At 39.9% G+C, this 11,037-nt stretch overlaps 1 long non-coding RNA gene across 3 annotated transcripts; it reads left to right on the top strand.

Annotated features, from left to right (window-relative positions):
* The first annotated feature begins 4,667 nt into the window (after positions 1 to 4,667).
* LOC149087731 (uncharacterized) lies at positions 4,668 to 10,174 on the top strand. Of its 3 annotated transcripts, none has more exons than XR_016192538.1 (3): positions 4,668 to 4,875; positions 6,619 to 6,918; positions 8,204 to 10,174. It is a non-coding gene; the product is annotated as an uncharacterized LOC149087731 (long non-coding RNA). The 3 variants fall into 3 exon arrangements; XR_016192540.1 differs by having other exon boundaries at positions 4,668 to 4,935; XR_016192539.1 differs by lacking the exon at positions 8,204 to 10,174 and having other exon boundaries at positions 6,619 to 6,919.
* The last annotated feature ends 863 nt before the right edge of the window (positions 10,175 to 11,037 follow it).

Here is an 11,037-nt window from a genome sequence, read left to right as displayed (position 1 = left end):
ATACACATTGTGCATGATTTTCAGATAAGTACATGCAAATAAAAATCAATGTAATGTTGCAATGCGCAAGGTCAAATAGATTCATAATTTAACTGATTGAGGAACATACGGCAAATCAAAAGAAACTCTCGATGTCACTGATTGAAAAAAGATATTGCTTCATGTGTCTTTTTTGTAAGGTAATAAGAGTTGGTAATGTTGAGGATATCAAGTGGTAAAGAGTTGCAAAATTTCGGGACGAGGTAAGTAAAATGCTTCTATCCATCTAAATCTATTGCCTATCTATAAAAATCGATTTGAGAAACAGGAACTGTTCAGAGGTAAAGCAAATTGTCATTTAAAAATAATTATAGTAGATTTGTAGAAATAAAGCTGACGTAGGGGAAGGATTCCAAGACTGTGAAAAAGTTGTTTTGAAGGAGTCAAATAGTCACTTGTGATGAGTCTTATTGCTCTTTTTTTGGAGTTTCATTATTGGTGTAAGATTTGAAATAAAGTCAACACCCCAGATAGCCAAACCATATAATAGAAGGGAATGAAATAATGAGTAATAAAGTGTTAACATGAACGAGTGATCTATGTATGGTTTTATGTAATTTAGTTTGTAAATTACAAAGCGAAGTTTACTTTGCAGATATTTTACATGATTTTTCCATCTGAGGTTATCATCAATATGAATACCTAGGTATTTAATCGGGGAAACCTGTTCGAGACTGGCAGTTACAAGTTGAAATATTTTGGCAATTAATATTGTGGAATATCAGATTATGGTTGAAGTTTATATTAGTCATAGAAGAGAGAAGTGCATAAACTTAGTTTTTGTTACATTTATTTGTAAGTCGTTACTGATAAACCAATTACGAATTATTAATAAATCGGCGTCTATCAAACTTGCTAGTGAATGGTCGTCATCAGTTGAATAAAGCAATACTGTGTCATTTGCAGATGTGATGATTTTACCAGTTAATTCAATGTTACAAAGGTCATTTATAAATATATTAAATAATAGTGGTCCCAGAACAGAGCCCTGAGGTACGCCTTTGATTGTTTCTAATGGATTACTAAGATTACATCCAACTTTAACTATTTGAGATCTATGACTAAGATAAGAAGCAATTAATTTATGTGCATTACCTCTGATACCAAAAATATGTAATTTATTGAGTAAGAAACGACGGTCGACACTTTAAAAAAAAAATTTAATGACTAATGTCTGAAGTAGTGCTGGAGGTAATTGACACCATGAATCCTGCAGGGCTGTCCATAAATCCGTAGGAGTAAGAGGGGGTAGAGATCTCTTCTGAACAGCACGTTGCGAGGCATCCCAGATATGTTCAGTAATGTTCATGTCTGGGGATTTAGGTGGACAGCGGAAGTGTCTAAAGTCAGAAGAGTGTTCCTGGAGCCACTTTGTAGCAATTCTGGACGTGTGGGGTGTCGCATTGTCCTGCTGAACTGAAATTGTCCAAGTCCGTCGGAATGCACAATGGACATGAATGGGTGCAGGTGATCAGACAGGATGCTTATCTACCTGTCACCTGTCAGAGTCGTATCTAGACGTATCAGGGGTCCCATATCACGCCAACTGCACACGCCCCATACCATCACAGAGCCTCCACCAGCTTGAACAGTCCCCCGTTGACATGTAGGGTCCATGGATTCATGAGGTTGTCTCCATACCCGTACACGTCCATCAGCTCGAAGCAATTGGAACCGAGACTCGTCAGACCAGGCAACGTGTTTCCAGTCCTCAACAGTCCAATGTCGGTGTTGTCGGGCCCAGGCGAGGCGTAAAGCTTTGTGTCGTGCAGTCATCAAGGTTACACGAGTGGGCCTTCGGCTCCGAAAGCCCATATCGATGATGTTTCGTTGAATGGTTCGCACGCTGACACTTGTTGATGGCCCAGCATTGAAATCTGCAGCAATTTGCGGAAGGGTTGCACGTCTGTCACGTTTAATGATTCTCGTCAGTCGTCGTTGGTCCCGTTCTTGCATGATCTTTTTCCGGCCGCAGCGATGTCGTAGATTTAATTTTTTCCCGGATTCCCGATATTCACGGACATTCGTGAAATGGTCGTACGTGAAAATCCAAATTTCATCGCTACCTCGGAGATGCTATGTCCCATCTCTCGTGCGCCGACTATAACACCACGTTCAAACTCACTTAAATCTCGATAACCTGCCATTGTAGCAGCAGTAACCGATCTAACAACTATGCCAGACACTTGTTGTGTTATATAGGCGTTGCCGATCGCAGCGCCGTACTCTGATTGGTTCCATATCTCTTTATTTGCATACGTATGCCTGTACCAGTTTTTTTGGCTCTTCAGTTTATATATAGACTATTACACCTTATATATATGTTACTTTCAAAGCCCGAAATTGGCCAATTTGCGACGGGGCTGCCTACTTCACGATTTGGCGAATTCAGTTAAATATTGACCCGGCCAATTCCGAAAATCGGACGTTAGCCGGCCAGTTCACGAAGTGGCCGTCTTACCGGCGGCCACTTCACGAAACAAAAAACATTCGGGATCATCGTTAAGTTGGCGTATTTTTTTTTGTGTTACAGATTGGTAGAACATTATTAAACCTTTAAATTTCTATCTTAGGGGCCATTCAAGTATTACGTAAGCAGATTTTTAGCCATTTTTGACCCCCCCCCCCCCGTCAGCAAAATTCATATCTTCAAAAAGGGTGGTTGAAGACGTAAGAAACCTTCGAACCCCCTCCCCCCTTGTCATCAAAAGTCAGCAAATCGGAAACCCCCTTCCCCCCTCGATTCTGACGTAATATTTGAATGGCCCCTTAGGCCAGTATTATACTATAAAAGTTTGTTAAAAACCCTTTTATGAAACTTGAGAAATGCAACCAATATAACCGTACCGGTTACATTCACGTAAATGCAAGCGATAGTCATATTGGCTGCATTTTTAAGTTTTATAAAAGAATTTTCAACAAAATTTTGTATTGTAATCCCACCCTTAGGCTGGTATTACACTATAAAACTTTGATAAAAATTCTTTTATAAAACTTGAAAAATGTAACCAATAAACACATCTGTTACATTCGAGCGAACTTAACTGATCCGCCTATTGGTTGCATTTTTCAAGTTTTATAAACGAACTTTTATAAAAATTTTATAGTGTAATTCCGGCCTTAAAAAAAAACAAAATTAAAAAAAACCTAAATTCCTTATAAAATTCGACTTGAGTGATCTGAAAATGTGCCATGGGCCGCCTAAACGCTCTGGAATTGTGCCATGGCCACTAAGCGATCTGTAAAAATGTGCCGCTTAGTTCATTTTTACAAAAGTGGGTTTGAGGGGCCAAGGCTTTATCATTATATGGCTTAGCGGGTGGGTCACAATGAATTTCTTAAAAGGAAATGTGTTGAATTCGTAGCCTTGGAATAACATTGAAATTAACAGAAATTGATTATAATAACATATAAAGGTATTTTCTTTCGAAATTTTGATTTTAAAAAATTATTTTTTGATTGTTTGGGGGCCCATGTCCCCGCTCTCCACGTACAGTCTCTGATCTCACCCAGGCCAGTCATTGGAAGGGGGATGGGGGTCCCTGGCTTGAAAATACACTATATAAAAATGGTATATGTATATACACAAATATATATATACGCATACAGTGAGTACATGTTCTTTGACCCCCCCCCCCCACCCCAGTGCCGTCTTAACGCACTGGGGACCTCACAAAAATTAGATTTGGTTGAAATTTTCTGTAATTTACCTGGTAGGTCCTCAGAAAAACCATTTGGCCCCCCGGGGGCCCATGATGCTCTTAAGACGGCAATGCCCCCCCCCCCCGGAAAAAGTTGAAATGATCTCACCAATATGGGCTGGGGGTAGAGATGACAAAATTTTGCTGACATGGGGGGGGGGGGGTCGGTGTTTTGCTGACTTCAGCGCCGTCTTAACGCATGGTTCCACCTCTAGAGAAGGAGGGGGGGGGGCTGACAAAAATGAGATTCGGTTGAAATTTTATAGAATTTCCCAGGTAAAGCCTCAGAAAAACCCCTGAACCCGGGGCCCATGATGCTCTTAAGATAGCCCTGGCTGACATTTGCTGACAGGGGAGGGGTCAAAAATGGCTGGAAAATTGCTGATGTTATACTTGAACGGCCCCTTACGATAATTAAGACTATACACACTATAGTCGTTACACACACATGGAGGTATTATGGGGTAAAAATAACTAAATAATTCCATGGTTGCACATTATAGTCGTTATTTGTATGCAAATAAGAATTCATTTCACTTATTTGTCATATTTTTTTTTAGTCCAATGCAATTTGAAGTGGTGCTTCATTCCCCTCGATTGGCAACTTTCTGTGCTTTCAGCACAATTTGGCAACTTTGCCTACTCTTGCCATCATTTTTGGCAATAAGTGGCCATGTCCCGTATTTTGAAGCCCAATTTGTCGAGCAAATATGGTCAGCATATTCATATTACGCTTCTTCCTCCTTTCCCCCCTCGCGTAATAAATACAATAACCAGGGCTTGTTCTTCTTTGAACCTCGATGCTTTGAACAGCTTTTACAATGGACAACAAAGAAACAAAGCCCTGCTACTCCACTTTTGTGTTGTGGTCATTGACGTCATGACGTAGCTAGGACGCACAGCCAATCAGAAGCGGGTTCTTTTAGACCCGCCCATCAATATAGCGGGAATTGTTTTCAATTTCTTCCTTTGTTTATTATTTGTATCGCGGCTTTTGTGTGTGCGTGAGGAGAGTGTGTGAAGCATGGCATGTACATTGTGTCGGTGATTCATGGGAAAAAAAACCCCCAATGTCTAATTGAATACTTCCTTCTTCTTCTTCCAAGGGCTCCAAATTGAATGCCCGCTTATGATGGTAGGCCTGTGATTTTTGTCCATTTTTCTAAGCATAAACTGTGATCGAAACAAAACAATGGTGAGCTAATTTTTGTTTCAGTTTCCCTATTATAATTCACAAATACGTGTATAGCGACAATGCATGCACCATGGTCCCCCCCCCCCCACAAGGGGTTGGGTGGCAAAGTTCCAGCCCTGGGATGATTTCATTTTTTTTTTGTTTTTTCACTCTATAAATCCACCATAAAGGGCCCCCCCCCCCCACAAGGGGTTGGGTGGCAAAGTTCCAGCCCTGGGATGATTTTCATTTTTTTTTTGTTTTTTCACTCTATAAATCCACCATAAAGGGGCCCGGTCTGGTCGGCGGGGCCCCGCAAAAGATCCCAGCCTAGGGGCCCCACTCCAGGCCATGCCATGCACCTCTTGGGAGGAGAAATCGTTTTTATCTCCCTTATGCCTTAGCGAAGGCAGACATCTTCAGCTTCGAATAGAATCGAAACCTCATCTAAAATCTTATACTTCTTATCTTCAGCTGCAAATAGAGCTGAGACAGACAGCTTCACCCGCAGTGTCAGAGGAGCGACTTATCGTGCAGGTGCATTGAATCATAGTGTATTTTATGATATAGACAAATTTAACCCACATTATTTGGCTCTTGGGAGTACTGATCGCTGCTCTTTGGATATGTACTTTGCTACAGCACTAGGGCCTGTGGAAGATCTTGGGCCTAAAGGCAAGGCTGTAACTAGAATTTCTGCAGCCTGGGGCAAACATGATTGTGCATTCATCCGCAACTTTAAATTGATCGTGCCCAGCAACTTTAAAATTTGATAATTTTATAATGGTGTTTTTGTTTCACATCTTAAACTGCATCCTTCTTAAATTTTGCTGCTCAGAGCAGTTGCCCACCCCCTTTAGTCCAGGCCCTGTCTAAAGAACCCTATTTAATGTTGTACGGGCAATTGCTGATCCGCCCACTTGAATAAAACATTAGGAAGGGGACATGATAGTCGCCAGTCATCCCATATATATACAGGATTCAAGCTCATACGGGGGGCGGGGGGGGGGTGGCTGTATTGCAGGCTTGTGGCCAGAAATTTCGTTTGGAGGGGGACCAAAGTGATAGATTTGGTCATCTTTTCCCCTTTTTTGGTCATTTTCTCACATTTTGGGGGGGGGGGGCACCCAGACCCTTGATTCTCCCCCCCCCCCCCCGTTACAGTCTTGGTGCATTGTATAATGCCATCTTAACAAATGGGTCTACCGGACATGGCTACCCACTGGATCCATGCCGGACCAGTTAAAATGGCGCTATGTTACAAGCAGGATCCAGTGCAATATACAAAAGTTCTGTCAATGGGGTCAGTCTCTGAACCCCTGGACAAGATCTCTATTAGGCTCTCAAATCCTCTAATTGAACTCTGAATGCATATCCGCAGCAGTCAAAGCGGTGCCAGGAGGTCCTCCCAAGGCCAAGTGATGTTCAAGGGGCCTTCTACCTAACTGAAAGTTCCTGTCTACTAATTCACATACTTACTTTAGAACAGGGCTGCATAGATCAAACAAATATTTAGGCGCCAGTCCAATTTCTTAAGAGCCAAGTATGTTTCCAAGAATGGCCACTAAAAAATTAGTGATAGCTAATTTTCCATGTGTGTTGAATGATTAAAAATTTACAAAATGCATGGTTTATGATATCATTATTGTATTTTTGTTTAATAAGTCTTTTTATTTAAAAAGTCTTTTTTTTTTTTTCTGTCAGGCCATGAATTCAGTGAATGGCACCAAGTCAGTTGCAGAGACATTGTATGAGATTCACCGTCGTTATGAGGATGCTTCGCTTATCATACACAAAGAGAAAGAGAACAGAATTCGATCGATCAGCTGCTTGGCTTCGTCCGAGTGCCACAGGAGTTTTTCGTTCAGCTGTCAGGGAACCTCTGCAACAGTGGTTCAGAAAGTTGGTAACGATGTTTCGAAGTCAGACGAAAAACCCATAGAAAGCACGATTTGCGTCATCATGTGACATTACGTGCAATTTAGATCCTGCCATGGGCTGAAGGTATTTTTATATTGACTTTTACATTTCTTGCAGATAGTAATAGTTTTCCTCCTTATTTTAAAAATGCACGAAGTACAGTGTAGAATCTTGTTTAATCAAGTTTCTATCACCTGAGGCGCACTGCAGACTATGGGGTTAGCTGGTGGCACTTTACAGGTGTAGCGCTGCATCTGTCAAGAAAATCAATCGGGCTAATGAAATTTTTTTTTCATAATTTACCATTATGCCTTCAAAGTTCAATTATTCATAGATTGTACATAAAAAATTAAATTACCCCCCATGATCGGCAGACTTCTATTTTTCACATTTTCCGAAATTATCTGTTTACTGAGGATTTTGTTATCCAAGGTTCTACTGTATATAGTGTGATTGAACTTGCACTATTCTGAGTCATCTTTAGCTCAATCTAACTAACAACTGGAATGGCAATGAACTTGGGGGGGGGGGGGGAAGACTGATTACGGCTAATCACTGACAGGGAAAACTACATGGCCAAGAATGTACTTTTTTTGGCACTTCAGTGTATATAATACATAATATGATATTATAAGGGTGTTGCCTTGAAGAGGCGACAAACTCAGAGGGGTGATATGAGGCATCAAGAGGAACAAAAATTGGCATAGATAAGGGTATCGCATACCATGCTTAGTCTGTGAAAATAAAAAAAATAGACCTTGAGAAGACGCTTGGCCTCTATGCGCTCCCTGGACCTCAATCCCTTGAACTTCTTTTGGGGACACCTTACTCGTATATAAGATGCCTGTGGAGACACTGGAGGATCGTGCAGCACAGATTGGCATCACTGTGGCAGACATCGCCAGCACACCCTGAGCTTGTCCGACAATCGCAACTCTGCCGCCGGCTGTGCAATGACCTTCTTGGCCACAACTTCCAAAAACTCCTCTAATTATTTCTCTTTGTTTACTTTCTGACATTGAACTGTGTTGCACAGACTGTATTGTAATCATATGCCGTCAAATAAAAGTTTTTTCTACTTATTGTCCCACTCAACATCACACCCTCTATAAGTATTTCTGCAATTTTCAGCCACTATATGCAGTTTGTAATACTATAATCTATGAGAATTTTTGTTCTTCTTGATGCCTAATATCACTCTCTGAGTTTGTCGCAATTTCAAGGCAACACCTTGTATAATGTTAAATAAAATGTGTTGATATAATGTGCATAATATATCTATGGTTAATTTTCTTTTATTATCTCCTGTGCTTATAACTTGCCAATTTTTAGTTTTTTCAAAAAAATCTATTTGTCTGTGATATTGCAGGAAAAGCAAAATGCATTATTCGGTGTGTGTTGCGAAGGTGGAAACATATCTCCGAAGAGGGCTGCACATGAATGCATCAATTTTCTTCCAAGGATAAGTGAACTCAACTGAACTTCTATAAGGGGGGAAAAAGCCGTTGATGAAGGTCGACCAACGAGGTGCTTACCGGTCAATATGTGCTTGATATATTTGACTGATTTTTGTCCCCAAATTGAATAACGCATTACACAGCAAAATTCATATTTTTCTACATCTCTTATCACCAGATCACTTTAAAAAATTCAATTATAGTCATTTGTATCAATGTGGTTGAATGCTCCATGCATTTTTTTTTTGGCCAAGTTGATTACGGGCGAAATGAATACTCAGTTCAATCTTGATTATCTGACATAATTCAGATGAGCTTTTTCTTTCCATACTTTGCTTGTTTCTTCTGCCATTGCTGCTTATTTTCGGTATACTGCTGATCGCCCCCCCCCCCACTTATTCCCCTAGAACGGGTTATGATTGTTCCCATAAGATGAAAAGGCCAGAGAGCACCTTTCTTCATGAAATGAAGGCTAGGGACACCTTTACAGAATGGCATTCGGTATATAATGCCAAAACAATGAGTTTTCTCATCAAAGCTCACGACACCCCTAAAATCTCAAGGACCCCTGGATAAGAACTATTTCCCTAGAGATATATGCACCAAAGCCAAAAACCACTTACCTATAATAACTATAATCGAATATACATTATACAGAGTCAACGTGAAAGTATTGGAGGGGGGGGGGAAGGTTAAATATTACCAACCCTTTATATACAGCACACAATTAGGGGGAGGGGGGGGGGTTTATACCAGACAAGATTTAGGTTTGATGGGGCCTCAGGATATTGAAGGTAATAGGACCCATTGTATGTCCAATTCCTTTGTGAGCGACAGATTGTCGCCATTTTCATTTACAAAGCAGCGACGCTAAACTCATCAATGTGTTAAAATTTAATGTTTGAGCGATTTCTCCAAAAAAAAGCAGTTTGAGATTTTGGAGGCCATCTACAGACCTTACAGGGGAACAGCAGCATTTGCTTGAATGAAAAAACTTCAGATGCCAAAGATAGTTTTCTATTGACTTAATCCAATGAAACTGATTTAAATACACTATGTGTAAACATTGCACTCAGATTTTATCCAATTAACTTGTATGATGTGACGTTCACATCCTTTCTCCTAAATGGGCCTGTAATTCCATTGATGTGAATGTCACACAGTGTATAAAAGTCATATATAAAGTCGTATATCTTCATGTAACTTCCAAGATAGCCAACACGAGAAAGGATGTGAACGTCACATCATACGATTTGATTGGGTTAAGGAAAAAATTATCACCCAAAAAACCAATGTCGGTTAGCATTTAATTTCGGATAATCAAGGTTCTACTGTGATGTCTGTTGGATTGAACGATTCTTACACTACGTCTGGTAACAAACCAATGAAAATATCTATTAAAAAGATATCAATAGTTATTTTGTTAATGTAATTCTCTGAGTGTTCTGAGAAACATGATTTTCTTTCAAGTGCCTTGTAAAAGAAAGTTTTTGTTGTACTTAATATATTTTTGTCAAGAGATATTATGTGCTACCATATTCTTTAGATTCGTACCATGAACTTGTTCCCTTCATGGGCACCATTCGATTTCGACTTCCATGTCTTTTGAGAAAAATGTTTCTCAATACTCATATAAAAATGCTTACAAACATTCCTTTAGGATTTTATGTTTAAAAAAATTGACCCTGATCAAAACTTGCGGCCTATAGTTTTCATAAGGGCATGGCAGGACTGTGTATCTAGGATTTTTGTTGCCCAGGGCAAACATGATTCGGTCCCCCCCCCCCCCAACTTTAAAATTTGATAATTTTATAACGGTGTTCTTTGTTCCCACCTAAAATTGCAGTTCTAAATTTTGCCACCAAAAGCAGTTGCACCCCCCCCCCCCCCCCCTAGTTACAGCTCTTGGTATGGTCAGTGTCGTTGACAACCTTTAGCTGATAGGGTGGTTACAGTGCCTCAAACAGTTTGGGGACAAAAAATAGATTTTTCATCATTTTTGTGTTTGAAAACAAATCGCACGTTGAAATATTTAGTATTAAAAAAAAAGAGAGGAAAGGTCATACTGTTTTTGTGAATAGACAAAAGTACAGAGAATTTAATGCATTGTTTCACCAACTCCTTGAACAGGATGACAAATCTTTTGGGTATATGAGAATAACTAAACAAATTTTTTATTATATAATGGATAAAATATAAAAGAAAGGTATACAGTGAAACCTGTACGAAACGGAACGTCAAGAGACTGAAATAATATTCCATTTTGACAGATTTCCCATTTTATAAAGGTACAAAACAAAGCAGTAATCATCTAACAGATTATCTTTCGATTCCGCTCGGGGTGGAGTTTTCATCTCACACAGTGTCCATCTTAGACAGATTTTAAGAAGTCGCCAATGAATAAGGCAAATACACAAACTCCTAATGCATTTTGACACACAGTGGGTGTCGTCTTCAGAGGAAAAAAATATTTGACCACTTATCAAGCTGACCGAGGATCCCACTTATATTGGATACTAAATCTTAACTCTCGGTTGCTCAGCGGAAAAAAGTATATCTGTTCAGTTCAAACGTCGTGGTCAGAATGAAGCTGAGGGCCTGCATGCAAGACTAACGCAGCGTCCTCATTGGGTGCTTGTGAAATGGAGCTACCCGATTTTTCTATTCAAATTTTCTTAGAATTCCCACTCATAATGAATCTAAGCCATGGCATTGCCATCGGTGATGTTGATTTCTTGTCATTTAC

This window comes from Pholcus phalangioides, unplaced genomic scaffold (genome assembly GCF_987345545.1).
Source record: "Pholcus phalangioides strain wild (caught in Gottingen) unplaced genomic scaffold, Ppha-v1.0 ptg000004l_1, whole genome shotgun sequence".
Classification (NCBI taxonomy): Eukaryota; Metazoa; Arthropoda; class Arachnida; order Araneae; family Pholcidae; genus Pholcus; species Pholcus phalangioides.
This window is presented reverse-complemented; position numbering and strand designations above follow the sequence as displayed.